The sequence below is a fragment of the Heterocephalus glaber genome, unplaced genomic scaffold (genome assembly GCF_053883595.1).
Source record: "Heterocephalus glaber isolate CG9 unplaced genomic scaffold, H.glaber_assembly_v1.0 deba00000071, whole genome shotgun sequence".
NCBI lineage: Eukaryota > Metazoa > Chordata > Mammalia > Rodentia > Bathyergidae > Heterocephalus > Heterocephalus glaber.
In genome coordinates this window covers 5,576,340-5,597,095 of record NW_028258137.1, presented here as the reverse complement: position 1 = coordinate 5,597,095, position 20,756 = coordinate 5,576,340, and the positions used below count along the sequence as shown (strand labels likewise).

Below are 20,756 nucleotides of genomic sequence, written 5' to 3'. Positions count from 1 at the left end.
ACTCGGCCTTTATAGGTCCCCGCTCAGAGGCAGGGCTTGATGTAGTCTGGTCCCCAAGAGAGGCCAAGAAGGGGAGCTGAGTGCACGTGATTGGTGAGGCCCTGCTCCCGGGAGGAAGAGGTGGTGGAGCTGGCCAAGCCGGGAAGGCAAGGCAGAAAAGCCAAGGAGCTGTGTGGCCTCAGGGAACGCGGCCCTTCGTGTGAGGAGGATGACAGTCCCACTGGGCTTCCCTGCGGCAGTTACTGGGCTGTCAGGACAGCAGCCGTGGGAAGAGCAGAACTGAGACTGCAAACAGGACACAGGGAATGAAAGGCTTGGCAGGGGCAGCCCATGGAAAACACAGGAGCGACCTCACGGGGTTCCCTCAGCTGCTGGGGAGCACACGAGGACAGAGGAACTACAGGCACTGCGCACGGTCCTAGGGGACAGCTATGGGGAGTGAGCACCCAGAGGCACAGAAGTCATTACCTCTGTGCCCTAAGCTCAGGGCCTGGGAATCTGCAGGTCATTTCCCACTGGCGGAACCGTGGTTTCCTTTTCATCATCGTCTGTCTCAGGGCAGTGGCTGGATCAGGAAGGCCGTGGGCCAGAATCTCATGGGTGGAACATCCTGAGCCTTCGAGAGCATCACGCTCTGCATTGGGAGGGTTCTTCAATCCAAGGGAAGCATCCACATTCAGCTCTGAAACACAAGGACGGCCATCAGGACCCGGTGTTACTCAGGGCCTCACTGTGTCACGTGCTTCCACCCAAGAGCGTCATCAATAGAGAAAGAGGCTTTGCACGAGGAAGTCCAAGGAGATGGAGTCTACAGAGACTGGCATTCCCTTGTTGTTGGTGTTTCTGACATGAGCAGCAATGTTGAGATAGCGAGGAGGCAAAGTATTCCCGATTTGAAATCACTCACGAAAAGGAATCTGTGACAAGCACCAGCTAACAGGAGAGAGGGCAAAGATGAGGAAGCCGCAGTGGACATGCAATGTGCTTTGTGGAGGAAAAGGTGGTGAAAAGGGAGACAACTCAGTTTAGGGAAAACCTCACGAGAGGAGCACTAGGAGGCCGCACCGTGGGAAGATGCACTTCGGGGAGCAGGAAGCAGCCTGGTCTCTGCACCGTGTGCATGAAGGCTGTCAGACACAGGGCTGGGCTCAGGACTTACACTGGCCCTGAAAAACTGCTGGACCCAGGGTGAAAATTCCCTGCGATCACTTTGTGTTCAACCACAGGTTCAGGTATTCGATCTTTCATACTGGAAGCTTTGATTGTGCTGCTTGTATGGAATCGGGTACTGGTGACACTGAGAATTAACGACAGCGCAGAATAGTCAGTGTGGATCAGGCATGTGCAAGCATTAGGCCACAGGCAGATGCCCCTGATGCAGAGTGTGTTTCCTGGGCTCAGGTACGGGCACTGAGATGTCAGTATCTAAGAAAATGCACAACCTGCCAGGTAGGATCAGTGACCCGCAGGTCAGGACCTGAGTGTCTGAACCCCAGGCTCCTGCGGGCTCCTCGCTCTGCTAGAGAATCTCGGATTCCAGTCTGGCCCTGAGAGAGCACAGAGGCTCCTGTCTCCTCCCCCAAGGGGCCCTGGCAACCCACACACAGACGGGAGCCTCGGACCCTTCCCTCCTACCTGAGGAGAGCAGCCACTGCTGTCCAGCATCAGTGTGGGCTGTGAATCTCCAGGGGGCAGAGCAAAGGCCCAGGGCCACTCTGCCAGCTCCAGAGTCAAGGTGCTGAGCAGGCTGCGTTCCCACACAGTTGTTCCCGGGGAAGTATGAGTCCACGGGCACCTCCCATGCTTGGCTGGGAAGCCCTCGTGGCCAGGCTACCTGGGGGCAGCTGAAAGGAGAAGAGCCTTCAGGACACACAGCTGCGCTTCTCCCTTTGCTGTGCTCTCCCACAGCACCCATTTCTGACGTCCCCGCCTGTGGGTGGCACCACTGAGTGATGCAGGCCCAGAGGGAGACATCGTGTGCATGCAGGAGACCTCACCTTCTGTGTCCCTGGGGATGCTTGGTTGGCAGTGCCCAGACAGGACTGGCCCTAAACAGAACAGTCACCCACCCGAGCCCGAGGGCTGCAGTGACAGAGGAGGCCCCATCTAGCACTCCCCCCTCCTAACCATGGTCCCTTGTCCCATCAGAAGGCTCCACAGGGGGTGCCGGGCCCAGGACACAGAGAGGGCGGCTCTCTCCACAGGAACAAAAGGACATGGAAAGACAGGGCCTCACAGCGGGCCCAGGGGAAGGGAATGGAGTAACTGCGCAGCGGGCAGGTTGTTGTAGGAACTCTCCAGGCCTTGGAACCTGGCGACCGCGCTGTGTCTGAGGTTTCTGTCCTCCCTGCATCCCCAGTGTGCTGCACACAGGGGTGACAGGAGCTGAGAGCAAGGCAGTGGTGAGGCCAGTCCCTTACAGCAGGTGTGGTGGAATCTGGATCCTTGGCTGTCTAGGGGATGACGCCAGTGTGACCCTTACGTCACCTGTCCCTGCAGTGGGGCCAGCGCCCCTCATGAACATCAGCTCTATTCCCGCAGGGACCTGAGAGGCTGTGCTGGAGAGGGAGAGGGCTGAGGAAAGGCACGAGCTGCAGGGATTGAGCGGGGCCACAGATGCAAGGGCCTCTCAAGGACTCCATCACATCCTGCAGTTCCTTCTCAAATGTCCCAGGCGGCGAGCTCATGAACAACCTGCCTGTCGGCCACACCCAGCTCTGGGGTGGGAAAGCTGCCCATCTCTGCCAAACATGGACATCCTGGGCCCTGGCTTCACAGAGTTACTGATTTAGCCCCAGGAGGGCAGGAAAGGAGTCTGTTCCCTTCCCTGAATCCCTTCAAAGAGCTGAAGCTGGATGCCTCCCTGTGTGACGGCATCACCAGTGGGAACTTTCTCTCTCTCTCCATGGGAGTCCACACCTCTGGCCCTGTCTCCTGCACTGTGCACTGGGAAGAGCGCCCCAGGCGAGCAAGTGCGCGGAGTCCTCTCCTCCCTCCTGCATCTCACACTTGAAAGGCTGCAGACTCAGACTGATGGGACTTTGCAGGCAGCAGTGGCTCAGGATCAGCCTCTGCTCCGTGTGGACCCCTGTTCCTGCCCCTTCTGGGGAGGGGCGCACAGCCGGGTCTCCCTGTCCAGGTTCTCTGCCATGGACCAAAGCCATCTCCTGCGCTTCCTTTACAAAGACACACAGAGGACCAGAAATTGAACCTCCCAGATCCGGGCTTGGGACAACTGCACAGAATGAGGGGACCCACGGGCTACGTCCAGAGCAGAGTGCACTTCATGCCTTCCCTGTCGGCTGCACGGAAATGGTGTGGGATGACAGGCTGCGCCTATGCACAAAATGTCCCTGTTTGTGGGGGACTATCGTGGCGTCCTGGGAGAGTCACTGGGCCAAGTGCACAGATCTAGGGCAGCTGAGCCCCGGATGCTCCTCCCTCCTGTCATCAACTGGGCTGCAGGGTCAATGCCTCTCCATCTCAGCTCGGCCCTCGCCTGCTAAAGAAAACACGAACAACCCTGTCCCACAAAGCCCCACACCAGAGACCTCCCGCCCCTAATCTTCCTCCTGTCGTTTAACGAGGGAAAGTTCTCTCCTGTTACCTGCTGAGAATGCTAGTGTCCCAACGTCCCACCACCACATTCTACCACATCCAGTCCCTATGCCACCGCCTGGAGTCACACCCCACACTGAATGTACTCGCGGAGATTCCCTGTTTGACTCAACAAACACCATCAACACACAGACTGACTATTTTAGAGGTGAGGAAACAGAAATGCAGGGAGGGCTGGGTGTGGTGGCACAGGCCTGTAATCCCAGCAGTTGGGAGGCCTGGGCGAGGGGACCAAGGTGAGTTCAAGGCCAGCCTAGGAAGGATAGTGAGTTCAAGGCGTGCTGAACACAGTGAGATCCTATCTCTAAAAATAAAATACAATAAAATTTTAAAAAGGAAAGAAATGTAAAGCGATCCAGAGCAATCCATGACGCCCTGCAGCACAGTAAGTCAGCACACTAAGCACATGCGGGAACTCACCCTCAGCCGGGGATGTGAGGAACCACACACACCTCCCGCTGCCGCCTCTCCTTCCCGTGAGGATGCTGAGTGATGCGGCTGTTCCCCAGGAGCCCCGTCCTGTCAGGGAGGAAGGGGAGAGGAGAATCGTGTGGCTTCCCATCCTGTGTTTCTGCTTGCTCCTGCCCCGAGGAAGCCCCCATGTGCCCACACTCCAAGGAATATGTAGACGGTAGGAGAAGTGATGCGAAGGCAGCTTGTCTGGGGGGGTCTCCCAAGAGCTGCATGCCTTGGAGAGGCCCAGGGCTGACCAGGCCCAGTGGTCACCTCACCTGGGCAGGGCTGGAGGGCGAGGGGCTCAGTCATCTTGTGCCTCTCAGCATGGTCTCGGTGACTCTGCCCCTCTTGTCTCACAGGGCCATCCCGGGACCGCAGGTTCCTAATGCTGTGACAGAGGAAGAAGATGATATCCTTCTAACTGTGGAAAGTTTCCCCCAAGTTGGTCGACATCTGGGCCAGAAGTTCCATCACAGAACTGAAATCCCTAAGGGAGGAGAGAAGGTACCATTTATAACGAGAACTCAGCTTTTGGGCATGCTCAGGAATGATGACGCAGCAGGTCCTAAGGGAGAGAGGGCATGCTGGGTGAGTAACCAAAGAAAGTGACGACAGCAATGCGCCAGACAAGGCGCTCAAGCAAAGGAAGCACCATGCTTTGAACACATACTTTGTGGGCGCCTGGCTGGGAGCTTAGGTGCGCTCAGGAGGTGTGAGGCTCTGCTGAGGGAAAGAGACCATGGGCCCAGGGCTGTCCTTTCAGGACTGGGATCTCACACCACCTCTTTTTGCCCTGGTTCCATTTCTAGCTATGGAATCCCAGCCAAGCAAGGCGAACCTTGCAGCAAGAGGGGAGCATCTCCTCCCCACAGCCTCCCACAGGAGAGCCTATCCTTCTCCTGAGCACAGGAAAACCTCACGTTACTGCCCCTTGGGGCAGAGGGACGCTGGCTGAGTAAACATGAGAAGAAATGAAGGGGGGAACTGAAGGAAGCAGCACCAAGAACAGAATGCCCACTCCCGGCTGGTGCAGGGAGGCGGTAGAAATACAGAGCACTTCCTGCTTCCCTGCACCTTGGAGCTCAGGTGTCACCACTGCGTTCACAGGCCCTGACTTTCACACTCACCTGCGCAGCTCAGTTGCCTGCTCCTCCTGTGGTTTGCGGATGCCTTCAGGTTCTGCAAACAATGCACACACAATAGTCATGACACAGACTCACCTTATGACCCATTACACACCCTGTGCCCTGGGACACACGGGCATCAGTGTTCTTGGGGTGAGAACAGGATACTTGAGCAGAATATCCGAGGGATCTCAGGTTGTGTCTTCAAAAAGAGCTGGAAGGGGGCTGGGGATTTAGCTCAGTGGTTCTGCCTCCTGCCTTGCAAGCGCAAGGCCCAGAGTTCCATCCCCAGTAACAAAAAGCAAAAAGAAATGCTGGAAGGTCCCCTTCCCTATGGCACTGGGCAGACTGTCCCTGACCTCGTGAAACAAGATCACTCAACGCCCCTGGCACTGAATCTAGGGAACAGTGACGACAATCCTTTATCACACTGTTCAGGAAATGTAAAATAGTGGCTCTCTACAAAAATGCCTGCAGTGCCGACCCCGTACCCCGTCAGACACTGCTTGGTGTTGGCGCTTTGGAGACTGAACTGAGGTCATGTGGACGGATGGACTCTACAGAGGCTCACGGAGGAAAGATGTTGAGCCTCCCCTGGAGACGGTTGCCCCTCCTCAGCCCAGCCAGGACCCAGGTGTCTCCCACCATCCTCCTCACTGTCCACAGGCACACACTTGGCAGCTCCGTCCCCACACTTGCTCAAGACACTGTTTATTCTGGCATGACAAGCCTTTCTGGACACTCAGCAAGATTCTGAATACATGCACTGAGCAGAGGGAAAACATCTTCAACCTATCAACCTGCTCTTTAACGAACTGCCAAGAAGGGATAACAGGACGTGAGAACTGGAGGGATTGGACAGGGCACGGATGCATGGATCTCTCCAAGGACTCTGCCACATCCTGCAGTTCTTCTCAAATGTCCTGTGAGGTGAGCTCACTCACAGTCTCCCACTTGCCACCCTCAGCTCTGGGGTCAGGAAAGCATCAGATCACAGCCAACCCCAGACATCCTGGGTTCCTGTGTTTCAGGCTTCCTTGTGTAGCATCAGGATGGCAATAAAGAAATCTGTTCTGTTCCCTGTACCTAAATTCCTTGAAAGAGTTGGTTCTGGTGCTGCCCTGGGTGATCTGTCACCGACCTTAACATTTTCGATTGTGTCAACTGTGTACAGACATCTGGCTCCTGCTTCCTCTACCACCTGACAGGAAAAGGCCCAAATCAAACAAGTCCCCGTGGAGTCTTGTCCTTCCTCAGGGATGTTGCACTTTAATGACTGCAGACTCAGATGTTTTAAAATTGAGATGTGTTTTTAAGTTTGAAATTATCCAAAACGAGTTGTTAGATGGAGAAAGCAAATGGGTGAACCCATGCAATCTCTGTCCCTGACCACTGAGGCTGCAGCACTGAGGACAGGGCCTCAAGCGTGGACTCGGGCACATGCTCCCTGGGGATTCCTGGGCAGGTTGGTGACCTTGCTGAGCCTCAGTGTCCTCAGCTCTAACATGGAGACCCCACCCTGCCTGAGGGGGGACTGGAGGATAACAACCTCTGCCTCTTCCACCTCAGCAGAACAGGAACAGGAATAAGAACAGGTTGGTCGCGCTGTGAAGAGGCGCTGACTGCCCCACGGGGCTAGGGAAGGACATATGTCATGCCTACATTCACTCTACAGCATTCAGATTCACGGAGGGATGTCACACAGCTTGGTTTTCCCTAACAGTTGAATCAATGAGTACAAACACCCACAAATTCCAAGACCTTCTCTGTGATCAAAGACCAGAAGAGGTTGAGTGAGAAGAAAAGACATGCTAGGAGGCCTGGCCATGGGCTCCTGCCCAAGAAGACAGAGACAGGAAGCCTGCTGTCACCTCGTCAATTAGGGCAGGGCCCATCGCATGCAGCCTTGTTCATGACTGACAGGAAGCATAACTCTGAGACGAGACATGTGACTGAAATTCTAAAGCCAGACAGGGACAAAAGCCCTGGTGCTGGGAAGAGGACGAAACCGGGCCGTGGAGGGAGGAGGAAAGCACATTGGAGTGCTGCCCCAGAGGAAGGCACCGTGCAGGAGCAGCTGCTGTGAGGGGAGCTCCCAGCCTCGCTGATACACCTCCAAAGACCTGGGAAGTCCGCTGGCCCGTGTGCATGTGCAGAGCAGAGGGGGGACTGGTCAGGAGACGCCACTCCCAGCAACGCGACGGGAGCCCCGAGAGGACCCTGCAGAAAGAGGTCTGAGCCCGCTGTGCACAGGCTGCAGGGCGCCCTGAGGGCCTCCTGTCCCCTCCCCTCACTCTGTCCCATGTGCTGATCCGTGGTCTGCAACCTGAGGCCCCCTGACAGAGCCCTGCCAGGCACAAGGAACATGGCCCCAGAGCCCCCGGACCTCTGCCCCTGCTCTGCACCCTAAAGGGACTCCTGGACGGCTGCAGATGCCTCTCTCAGCCGAGACACCAGAGCTCAGCACAGAACTGGGGGATCCTGGACCCAGGAGCTGTACTTGTAGCAGGATGACAGGGACTCACTGGTTCCATCGGGCACAGAACTTGCTTCAGGCTCCTCTGCAGGCCGGCAGCGCGGATGTGATGTTGCCATTGGTAAGGTGCATCAGGATGCCCAGAAGCGAGGGGGCAGTGTTCTTCTACTGAATCTGACAGGAGTTCATCCACTTTCCCATCCTGCTGCTCACCACTGAGGGACGGGAGAAAGAGTGGGAAAAAGACTCAATCAAGATGGATGAGGAAATATAGCTTCCCAAGTGGGCCTCAACCAAAGCTTCAGGGTGAGTACAACACGTCTGACACTTGCTACAAAAGACAGAAGGAGACTGCTCCCCTCTGACCCAGGCATTGCTCGCCTACTGTGAGAATGTGACAGATACAAAGACAGGGAGAGAGACAGACAGATAGGCAGAAAGAAAAAGAACACAGGGAAGAGAGAGATGCCTCTGCTCAGGGCACTGTCCAGATAAGCAGCTCATGAGGGGAGAGAGCCAGCTTCCCGCTGAGGTGCAGGCAGGACAGGGAGCACGCAGTGCGAACCACAGCAGGGCCCCACCTTCTGTGTGAACAGGGTCCTGTGAATACAGGCTCCAGTGGTGGAGACTGCAGAACCTGGGCCTTCTGAGCCTTTGCTTAACAATGTTGAGACAAGAAATAGTTTTCTGTCGGGTGATCCACAGCTTTCCTTGCTGTGCCTCAGCTCTCCATGCACTCAGAGCAACAGTTCAGAGCCAATGTGCACATTATCCTGACTTTAACCTCTCTGAGGCTTCTTTCAGGACAGTAACGCCCCCAGACTGCTTAGTTCTCCCTGCACAGATGCCCTCTCCAAATCCCCAGAGGACACACAGGGCCTTGGTGAAGGCTGTGGTGCCTTTGGCTGGGTGGATGACACCGTGGCCATCGGCAGGCTTTTCTCACCCTGACTGAAATCTGTGGCCACTCCCGACCCCGGGTCTTGGCTTTCACACAACCCCTCTCCCGTCACACTGGCTTACAGCCCTGACCATGCTCAGTTACCTGGAGTCCAGGGACTCTGTTTCTTCCTCATCATCCCCATCACAGTGCTGCTCTGCAAGCAAATTCAGACAGGTGCAGGCAATCACTCCATGGTGCCACTTCCGCATGCCCACCCCGCCCACCTGAGTGCAAGGACACGAATGAGCAGGCAGGGTTTCCAGAGGGACGCGGGGAACTGCACTGAATGACCTCTGTGTCGCCTCAGCAGAAACAGTCTAGGGTGCATGCTGCTCCTCCATGCACAACGTCCCCATCTGGGGATGATTATCCTGGGAGCTCTGAGTTTCACTGGGCCAGGTTCACAAGGACCCTGGTCTGCTGAACCTGGAACCCCCCCGCTCCTGTCATGTGGTGGAATCGCCTGGTCAGTGGATCTACATCTCTCCGAGGCTCTCACATGCCACCTACTCCTCCTGCTAAGGAAAGAAGCAACAACTTGGCCCATGGTGCTCCACATACTGGGGACTCCCCAGCACCCCACATTCTCATCCTACCATTTGTACAGTAGGAGTTCTCCTGTGTTCCCTGCTGAGAATCCCAGTGGCCTCAAATCCCAGCACTAAGTTCTAATACATCAAGTTTCCAAAGCCACCCCTGGGAGTGGCTTGGCCCACGGACAGGACACTCACAAGGAGTCCCTATTAGAGTACTCCAAGTGTGATGCAACACACATTGGGACATTTTAGAGATGAGGGAACAGCAGTTCCAAGGATCAAGACCCTGTCAGCCATAATAATGTCAGGGTGAAGATACTAGGAAAAACCACCCTCACCCCAGGGTGTGAGAAATCTTTTTTTTTTTTTTGGTACCAGAGATTGAACTCCGGTCCTTGCACTTGCAAGGCAGATGGCGGAACCACTGAGCTAAATCCCCGGGCCCAGGTGTGAGAAATCTAACCCAACTCCCTCTGTCCCTTCCTTCCCGTGTGGATGTGGGATGAAGGCTGCTGGTGTCAGAAGCCCCATTCTATTAGGGATGTCAGTGAGAGGGGGAATCACGCGGCCTCCACCCCATGTGTTCCTCCTCTGTTCTCCAGTGCGGCATCCTGATGAGCCAAAACTCCCAGGAAAATGTAGAGTAAGGGAAGTGATGCAGACATGGCCTGTCTGCTGGGGTCTCCAGGAGCTCGGCACGTTAGAGGAGTCCAGTGTTGACCAGGGCCTGCAGCCCCTCACCTGGGCCGAGATTGAGGCTCAGGCTCTCAGCCAGCTTGTACCACTCTGCCAGCTGTAGGAGGCTCTGCCCTTGGGGTTCATCCAAGTCATTCTCAGTGATCAGGTCTTTGAGATTTTTGTGGAGGATGAATGTGACATTTCTTCCTTCTTCCAACTTCTTCCTTAACTGGGTCAGCTCTCGGGCTTGAAACTGAATCAGGAGGTTGAAATTGCTGAGGGACAAAAGAGGGGAAATTAATAATTACAACTCAATGGATGATAGATCAATAGGCTTGTTACAGTGATTCCTAGGAAAATATCCTATTAAAGCTTTCAAGAGATTCCTGGCAATGAGTGAGCCTCAATATTTTAAATATCCTATTCACTGGTCGTGTAGATCCTGGACATCTGCGAACTGCTAGGGTCGCTGCGGTTTCTTTTCCTCTGAATGTGCGATAGGACACATGTACATACACACGTGTGTGTACATTCGTTTGTAACGGCCTTCTTCTCAGTGAAATCCCTGACAATCAGCTCAGAGGATGTAATGTAAATCACTCACACTCTGCCTTTTGACCATACACAAGAGGACAGGTGTGACCTGGGAGGGCAGAGATAGCCTGAGATGGACTCGGAGGAACGCTCCAAGTACCAGAGAGAATGCAAACCTTGCTACGAGGAAGGCAATGGTGGGTGGGGGAATGAAGCCAGTAAAGCCAGCAGTCTGTGCGCCCTCGGCAATTGTGACTGTGGCCACACACTTCCTTGTCCTTTCAAGGACCCTCTCATGTCTTACCTGCTCCGATCGTCCATTTGGTAAAGTGGCTCTTTCTCGTCCTCATCTGTCTTGTTTCCAGTTTGCTGCAAATTGTGAAATGTCTAGTCAGTTATGGAGTAGCTCAGTGTCGTGCTGATCTATCTGGGCCTGATGATATCATTTTTTCTGGGTGATTTTAGGGTATAAGGAAGGAAGTGTACTGAATGGTCCCATAGTCTCTTTAAAGAAATGACCTGGCGTGGTTCTGTGATCCTCTAGGAAAACGACTGATGTCCTGGTGGGGTCACGTTTAAAATGCCTTTTGTCCTGAGGTCCCAGGTACTGGTCCCACTGCCCTCTGCACGTCTGCACTGCTCACCTCGGTCCTGACACGAGCTTGGTGCCCAGGCACGGGCACTGTCCCTTCCCAGCTCTCCCTTAACGCCGTGCCAAGTCCCTTCTCTGAGACAAGGACAGAGCCCTGCCCCGGGCCCCTCTGCTCTTCCAAGCACCACCGCGGACTGCAGGGCGGTGTCTGCTCTGTCCTCCAGGAAAAGCCTCTGTGCAGGAAATCATGCCCGTACAGCAGCCTGCCCACCACCATTTCATCCACAGTAAATTCCTTCTCTACCCCGACACAGAGCCTTTTCCTTTGCCAAAGTGGCTCAGAGAACATGCCTACATGTTTTACACAGCTACCATGCAAAGCATGTGTCACCAGTTGAGCCAAAGGAAAAGAAATTTCTCAAGGATCCTTCCAGCACTCCACCACATGGAGTCCAGTCAGCACCAAGGACAGCGCCAGAGATACTCCTGAGTTGTCCAGTGCTTTCTTCATTCTGCAAGTGGCCTCCTGTCCCTCAGCAGCGGATGCCCTGCGTGGTGTCCCTGACTTTCCAGCCCGCAGTGCTCATCTTGTCTAGGCACAGGTGTGATGGGAAAGGACAAGGCTGGTAAAGGGTTGCTTGTGGCATGTGCAGTGGCCCGTGAGGAGGGACCGCACGGCAGGTCGTGTGCTTAGGGCCTGGGGTCCCCTCACCTGCGTGGAGCTGGAGGACAAGGTGTTTGGCCAGCCTGCAGCCCTCCACCAGCTCCTCTCTGTGTCTCTGGGCCCAGGAGGCATCACCAGCAGGTTCTTCCTGGGTGTGGAGGTGCTAGAGACACTGTCCAAGGGAGAAGGCAGCATCCTTCCCTTTCTGTAGCGGGTCACAGAGTCGGATCAGCTTCTGGGCATTGTTGTGGATTATGACACACCATGTCCTAAGGAAGGGGGGCCCAGCAGAGTGTAAATGGGGTCAAGAGAGTGACAATCATGTGGAGAGGGAGATCTCTGAGTGCATCCCAGGGGAGTCTTCCAAGAGAAAGCTCCGAATGTTGGGTGGCCAGTGCATGAAAGGTCTGGAGCATTCACAGGCAAAAGCAAGTGAATTTCTGAGCCACTCTATACAAAGATACTAGGTTTGGTCAAAGTTTTTCTGAATAATTAGTTTTCTGCTTATAAAAACTCTGGCAATGAGCTAAGGATCCAAATGCAGAGACCAGTCCTGCCTTCCTATCTGTCTTTCATCATAGAGAACCGGTCACATATGTGTGAATGTTGAAGCCATGAACATTGATTTTGTCCCTGATTTGTCTGTTGGGTAACATAGGAAATTGATAAGAAGTGACATTCCATATAAGAAAACCAAACAAAGTGAGCCACATTCCTTAAACACATACTTTGCAGCCTGTGATGGGAGGAACAGGTGTACCCAGGACATCTGTGGCCCCTGGGATGTGCACAAGAGGTCTCCCTGGCACCGTAGTTACCATCGCTAGTCCTCGATTGTCAGTTACCTGGGGGCCTCTTGCTCCCGTGGATCCTCATCCTCACACGGATTCTGATGTGCTGTGAATAAATCAGATGGGGAAGGTCACATCACAGCTGCCCTGCCTCATACACTGCGGCCCAGGGAGCTGCATTCTCTATGTAAAATGGAGCTTTCTCAGCATGACATGGCAGGAGCCTAGCACGTTTTCTGTAGGAACTAATGGGCTTGTTTCCCGAGCCACTGAACACACAGCCCATTCTGACAGGTCAGCAGCACAGGGCCCCAGCCTGCACCTTGGGACACAGTTAAGCATGCATCTTCCCCCGATCCTAGGGACCTTCCTAACGGCTACCCAGAGCTCTTGCTGCCACCGGCCCCAAAGTGGATCCCCTGTAAAGAACAGACACAGAGACGACACTGAGGTGAAAGATACCAGCTCTCCAGACAAAGAACCCTGGGTGCTCACTAAGGCACAGGACCCGTGGCTAGCGGTACAGGGTGTGGGTGCCAGGATGCAGCTTCAGGACTCTTGTCTTCCAAAAGCCCATGCACAAGCACAGCCTGTGTACAAGTTTAGGCCCTAGGAGCACTGCTTATTGAGAGCAAGCCACAGAGCACAACCTGAGCTCAGAGCCTGGAAACCTCTGTACCTTCTCCAAAAATGCAGGGGAGACTAAGGTCCCCATGAAGAGCCACTGATATTCAAGGAACACTACTGAAAAAAGACAATCACGGGCCTTTGTGGCCTATCTGTGCAATGCAGTGATTAAAGAGAATCTGTCTGTAAGTAAACAAATTGAAAAGGGCTGGAGATGTGGATCAGGGCAAAGCAAATGACTTGCGTCCACAATGTCAAAACAAAACAAAATACATGCAAGAAAATCAATGAGAAGATAATGGCTCCCAATGCAAAACATGCCGGTGGGCAGAAAAGGTATCATCCTTTTAGAAGCACCGTCCGTGTGTGCGGGACATCCTGGCTCTCCAGAGCCTTGCTGCCCGGGACCCACACGCTGCATTTCCCAGTGAGTATCCAGGTGAGAGTCCTGCGCCCTGGGGTCAGGAAGAGTATATGCTGCCTGACACACCTGGCCCCTGTGCCTCAGCCCTTCCTCCAGCTTGACCCACAGCAAGGTCCACACAGGCCCATCCGAGGACACCCCTGACCTGCAGACAGGGTTGAGGACAAAGCACATGGAGGCAGCTGGGACACACAGGAGCTGGAATCTCTTCTCGGGGGGGGCACTCACTGGGCTCACCCAGAGCAGAGGGAACCCCACGCTCCTCACCTGGGAAGCCTGGACTCTTGGCAGGCTTGGTGGACGCTGATAAGTCCTGGCAGGTGGAAAATGCCAAATACCTTTCATCTAAAGTGTACACCAGTGAATCGCTGACATCGTCTCCGTCCTCCAGGTACCTGGAAGGAGAACAGCATGGTAACCAGGAAGGACTGGACTTCACAGCTATCCCCTGGTCCACCCTGGACCCCTAAAGAGAGGTCACAGGATACACAAGGGACATTCTTGAGCAGTCAGAGTGCTGAGGCAGGAGGATCCCAGGAAAGGCCCAGCAGCCTGCACACATCAGCAAATTCTCAGGGTCCCTACTCAAAAGAAGATTTCCATAAAGGGCCTGGAGGGGTAGATGCAGCTCAGGGCGAGCAGGTGTGTGGCGCACACAGTGAGAAGCATCCAGGGGCTCCAACACCAGAAGCACTGGGCTCCATGTTACTTGCAGGGCACCTGGGAACAAAGGGACCTGAGGAATTGCTGAATCCCAGGGATCCCGGGTCTGCCAAGCCTGTCCTTTCCATACTGCAATTCTGCAGGATTTGCTTTTTGGCCTGGTTCTGTTTTGTGCTGTGGAATCCCCACCACCAAACTAAGCCCAAACTGCAGAAAAAGGGGGAGTGTCTCCGCTCAATGGCCTCCCACACGAGAGTGTCGAGCTTCCTTGATCTGAGTGCAGGGAAACCTGAGTGTAGTTCACTGTGGGCGACAGGGACTCCAGGTGATGAACCCTGGAAAGTAAGGGGAGGTGCGATCCAAGACAAAAAACCTCTGAAAGTAGTTCAACTCCGGCTTGGCAGAATGGATCAGGTAGGGAAGTTGAGCACTTCCCGCTTTTCCCTGCCCCTGAGACCTCAGAGGCCACCTCTGCCTCCACAGCCTGTGACTTTCACACTCACCAGGTCACCACTACCACCTCCCCCTCTTCCTCTTGCTTCAGGGTGGCTTGAGGTTCTGCAAACACACACACACACACACACACACACACACACACACACACACGCACAACAGTCACGACATGAACTCACCTCAAGACCCAGTACAAACCCCGGTGCCAATGGAATCGAATGAATGGCTCTCTGAGTGCTAGAACAGGACACCTGGGGGAACATCCTTGGGAGCCTCAGACTGTCCCCTAAGGAACGGGAAGACTTCCTCACTTCCATCCCTGGGCAGACCACGAGAGACAGAATGGTACTGATACACACACAGATGCCTGGACACACGGAACAGAAGAGAGGGTGCAGAAACAACCTGGAACACTTTCAGCCATTGGATCTTGGACAAAGGGGGCAATAACCTATGCTGGAGAAATAACAGGCCACAGACAAACGGCGCTGGGAAAACTGGTGATCCACATGCACAAGACCGACTCTGCCCATCTCTCTCACCCTGTGCTGAAAGCAAACCCCAGTGGACCATAGGTCTGGGATAAAAACACAAACTCTTGAAGACAAAGCATAGGCATGGAGGTCCTCAGCAGAATGCCCACTGTATAATACTAACAAGCTACAAAATCTACAAATGGAATTGTATCCGATCACAAAGGTTCTACAAAGTAAAGGAAACCACCAAGAGAATGAGCAGAGACCTACCAACTGGGAAAGACATTTATGCCAGCCAATTCCTCAGACAGAGGCAGAATATCTACAAATAGGAGAACTGAAAAATATCAGATGTTACATATAAAAGGTCCTGGCATGCCCACTGTGGGACACACCTGGCCTCTGTGCTTCACTTCCTTCCTACAGCTTGACTCACAGCACAAACTGGGTAACTGAAACCAACACATCCCATCAAAAGCAGAGGAAATGGCCAATAGGCACGTGACAATATGTTGAGCATCTTGGGAAGTCAAGAAATAACAATCAAAATAACACCAGAGTCTGTGTTATTCCAGTAAGAATATCTATCATAAAGAACAAATGCTTGAGAGCTTGTGAGGAAAAAGGAACCTTCTGCTTTGCTTAGGAGAATATACATTGATACCACCACATTGGAAATTAGTGTGGACTTTCCTCAGAAAACTCAGAAGAGAATTCCATTGGACCCAGCTATCCCTCTCCTTGGCATCTGCACGAGAGAGTGGAAGTCATTGTAGCACAGTGCTGCATGCACATGCATGCTTACCATTATGGCTTACATCTAGATGTCCCCCCAAAGCCTTCTGTGCTCAGAGGCAGTGCTTCTGGGAAGTGACTGGATCCTGCCTCTGATACTGGGCTAGTTTACTCTGATACTGGATGGGTTTACATCTGGGTGTGATGCTGGGAGGTGAAGCCGGTGGTGGAGTGGGTCCCTGTGGGCATGGCCTGGAGATAGCTATACACCTCCTCCTGCCTCCAGCCTTTGCTGCTTCCTGCCCACCATGTCATGAACTCTTTCTTTTCTACCATGTCATCTTGCCTTAGAACCAGCAGCCAACTATTCATCGAAACCTCTACAAATTGTGAGTCAAAATAAACCTTTCCTCCTTTCATTTATGTCAGAGATTTTGCTCAAGCAAAGAGAAAGTAACTAAGACGCTTATACTAGCACAAGCATTATAGACATGTAAAATATGGAAGTGGTCCATAAGCCCATCAAAGATGAATGGACAATGAAAAGGTGGTAAACGTACACAAGGAATACTACTCAACCATGAGGAAAGATAAACTGGAGACACTGATGGGAAGGTGGATGGATACTGAGATCATAATTATAGGTAAAACAATGAACTGAGGAAGTATAAATGTGACAGGGGTTCTCCAATATGAAAAACCCAAAGAAAAAGGAGTTTCAACAGCCAAAGAAAAGCCAGATGACTGGAAACAGGGAGGTAGAGTCTGAAGTGGCAAGGGAGGCTGAAGGACAAGGAGGGGAGGCGTGGTGGTGGGTGAGGCAGAGAACAAAGGATCCAGACGGGGTACGGACACCCTCCAAATCCCCAAGGGTGATGCAGTTCTCCTATGCTGCAAGCACACACTGTCTATCAAAGAGAATGCCGGAAGAAAACACTACACAACATTAACTCTGAATGGGTGACATCTGATTCCTGTCACTGGGCACTGTCCCCGAAGTCATCATGGAAGACCACACAGTGCCCTTTATACTGAATCTACCCGTCAGTGAGGACAGTTTCTCTTCACAATCCTTAGGAAACTCTAGGCAGTGGCCATCTGAATACCTGCCATGCTCAGTCCTCATGCCGTGAGGCGCTCTGCTTGTGGGAGGCACTGAGAGAATGCTACCTCTGCTGTCCGATGGGTCCCTTTGGGTCTGCAGAGCCTCAGGGAGGAAGGATCTGGGCTCGCCAGAGAACAAGACCTTTTCAGGGCAGAGGGTGGAGAGAGCCAGGGCCCAGGCCCTGCCTTCAGGAGTCAGGTCAGACAGTGAAGGAGCGTGTGTGTGTGTGCTGGCAGCCAGAGGACAGCTTCTCATGGACAAACTGAATTAGAAGAGACAGAGACAGTGACCGGAGTTTAGGAAGGGTGACAACACTAGCTCCAGTGAAAGACTCCAGGGAAAAACATGTGCACAGTCACTAAAGATGAAAGCGCGCCAACAATTAGCAAGAACACTGCAGGACAGATGAGCCGTCACGGCTCCACAGAGTGACGTTCTGCAGAGCCTGCCGCCTCTGTCATCTCTCCCACCTCGTTGCTCCTCTGCTCACCACCCTGAATTTGCCACTGCATCCCCACAAATACGGCTGAGTATGAGCAGAGATCGCTTTATACTGGAGGACTCACAAGCTGTATCTGGAGAAGGGGAGACCTCATCCACAGGAAAGCCGGCCTGCAGGGAGGCTGCTGGAGGTCACTCGGCTCACCGGGACTGGACGGTGTCTCATGGTCCTCATCTTGCGAGCTCTGAGGCACTTGTTCTTCCGCTTCTCCACTCCTCCTGTGCTCATCCTGATGGGATGAAGACATGAAACCAAGAAGGATGGGGTGGAAGGTTCCAGGTGGTCCTGACAGAGGTGGAAGGGAGTGGTCACAGAATGTAAGGGGCCAGACCTGAATTCAGGGAGAAAGAAAACCCTCCCTAGGAGGAGACAGATGCAGCTGCTGTGATGCAGACAGGGCGAGTGCTCAGTGCACGGGCTGCACAGTGGCCAGATGAGGACAGAATCGCATGGCTCCCTGTGTGACACAACCACAACCCGCAGGACACCCAGAGGACCACAGCAGGGTCCACCTTATCTATGAAGTGGGCTGACTTTCCCATGCCACCCTAACACATGTAGAGTCCAAGAGAGCCATGCTGTCCATGACTCTTCCACACGGACGGTGATATGACACACATCTGATCTTGCTAGGTTCCTCGTATGAAATCCCTGCCAACGAGCTAGGGACACCCATACAGAACCAGGCCCGCATCTCAGTCTTGACTTCTCCACACAACAGAGCAGAGAGGATTCTGGGAATTCAAAATTTTGGTGAGGCTGGGGAGGTCCGCTAAGGGACAGACGAGTACCACAAGGACAATGGCCACATGGATATGAGAGGTGTTCTTATTTGGTTGAGGTTACCTCAGCAGGGGACATTTTGCTTCCCTTTGCAGATGAAATCTGTGGTACTTTTTTTTTTTTTTGGTACCAGGGATCAAACTCAGGACCTTCCGCTTGTAAGGCAGGTGGCAGAACCACTGAGTTAAATCCCTGGCCGTATCTGTGGTACTTTTGACCTCCTGTCCTATGCATTTGGGAGCCACCTCCTACTGTCCCCATCCTAGTAGAGGCCCTGAATATTCATTGTTACCTGGGGAGCAGTGATTGACATTCTTTTCCACTCTCCTCCTCTAGATTCTCTGAAATGAAATTCATAAATGTCCTGTGAGGTACTGAGTAGTTCCCTGTCCACCATCAGAGACCCCATGGCCTCTGTAGTTGTGGAAATGGAAATATCTATGGATCTAGGGCATGGGCATAAGCTCCCCTCCTCTCTGGAGGCAGCACATGAGGACCCCATTGCATAGAGAACTGTGTTCTTGCCAGTTATATTTCTGGTGGTGTGCTGGCAATTCGGGGTCGTATACACAGAGCATAGAGGAGGCAGGGACACTGAGACGCCCCTGGGAAGGTGACAGCCCTGGTCGCAGGCTCACTAGAAACAGACACTGCAACACAGGCCTGTGCCCTTCTTCCTCTCCTTTCACACCTGCCCACCCATCACCAGGGCTCCCGTGTGAGAGCGGAGCAGCAAAACTGAAGGAACGGCCGACCCAGATTTTTAGCAGAACTAGCGAGACACTAGCATATACAAAAGTAAAAATAGCCATAGGGACGTTTGACTGTGGTACCTGGAGTTAAAACATATACACACACAACGCAGCTGAACCCCCGCCAGAGAAACAGAAACCATCCCGAAGCACTTGGTTGACCTCCACTCGTGTCACCCAGTTTATCTCGGGTAGCTTCTGACATACAATCTGAAGACATCCCAGAGGCAAAGGACAGCTTTTGAAAACAGACCAGAGAAACTAAATTTAGAGTTCTCAGCAGAGGAATTTCAACCCTGTGTTCTCTAGGGCTTTACAGGCTAACAGCTCTAATGGGAAAGGTAGACAGAATTGAGAAGAAATAGCAGATAACAAACAACCATCAAAGAAGGCCTCGGATGGGCTCCCCTAACCCCAACCTAAATGTCAGCAGAAACTTTGGAAACTCAAATGCGAAGAGAATGAGAATGAAAAAGTAAAAAAGGACCCCTAGCTGGTGGCTGGGTGTATACATCTCAAGAGTAGAGCACATGCCCATCATTACAAGGCCCTGAGTTCCACCCCAGGATCACTCAAAAGAAAAACATAGAAGAGAAAGGAACATGTGAAAACACTGGGAAAAATTTTTTTTTTTGGTACCAGGGATCGAACTCAGGACCTTGTGCTTGTGAGGCAGGTGGTGGAACCACTGAACACTGGGAAAATTTTAAGTGGTAAAACTGACGAACAATAAAAATAGCAGAAGAAGAGAGACAAGCTCAGCAGAAATATTTAAAGTAACAATACCTGAGGAAGCCCCTAAGGCAATCAATCATGCACACAGTAGCACAGATACTAGAAACTCTGAACACAAGCAGGGTGATCACGAAGAACCCACACACAGCCTAAGCACATGACAACGTCAGAAAAGCAGACAGCAAGGAAACCTGGAAGTAAGGCCGAAGGTGTCACAGGCTAGTACTCCACGAGATTTCTCTTTAGAGATGCTAAAAACAGAAACGAATAGAGGAGGAGCGATGGAAACAAAAGCAAACTCCCACTATCCAATAACTACCCAATGAACTTGGAAGGTAAAATGAAAGACAACTAGCCCAGACAAATCAAAATTAAGACTATTTGTTTTCAACAAAACTGCTCAGCAAGCATGTCTGAAAAAGCATCCTCAGAAAAAAACAGCATGAGGTAGGCTAGAACTCATAGCTACAAAAATGAAATGTATTACAGAAAGACAGCAATGAAAGGATATGATAATCACTCACTAAAAAATTTCCAATACAGGGGCCGGAGATTTAGCTCAGTGGTTCTACCTCCTGCCTGGCAAGTGCAAGGATCTGAGTTCAATCCCTGGTACCAAAAAAAAAAAATTCCAACATAAAAAAGTACATAACATGAAAACATGGAAGTGTAATTGATGTCACAGTGAAGGAGGGAAAATGAAAGGACAGGAGATTCTCAAGTAATGGAATTCCATTAAAAACCAGCAGATTATTTTCAACAAACAAAGATTCTCAAGTTTCAAGGGAAAGTCCAAAGACTCAGGTCAAACAATATTAAAAGGGACAAAGCCAAAAGGCTGACATTTCTCAAATGGAACTTACTGTGTAGCTACAGAAATCTAGACAAGGCCTTGCTGGTGAGGACAAGCAGACATATCAGTGGATGGGAACAGAGCTCAGAATTAGACCTCACAAACAGAGTTCACAAGGAGCCAGGGCCATTCATGGAGAAATGAGTCTTTTAATAAAAAAATCCTGGAAAAAACAGTCACAGGCCACAAAAAAAATACTTAGAGACTGCATACTTTTCACAAAAATTAAATCAGAA

General features: G+C 52.4%; 1 long non-coding RNA gene across 1 annotated transcript; it reads right to left on the bottom strand.

Annotated features, from left to right (window-relative positions):
- Positions 1-4,354: 4,354 nt before the first annotated feature.
- Positions 4,355-10,693, bottom strand: LOC147830589 (uncharacterized). Its single transcript, XR_015448349.1, has 5 exons — positions 9,895-10,693; positions 8,720-8,771; positions 7,724-7,889; positions 5,202-5,253; positions 4,355-4,561 (listed from the first exon to the last, which is right to left on the bottom strand). It is a non-coding gene; the product is annotated as an uncharacterized LOC147830589 (long non-coding RNA).
- Positions 10,694-20,756: the final 10,063 nt, after the last annotated feature.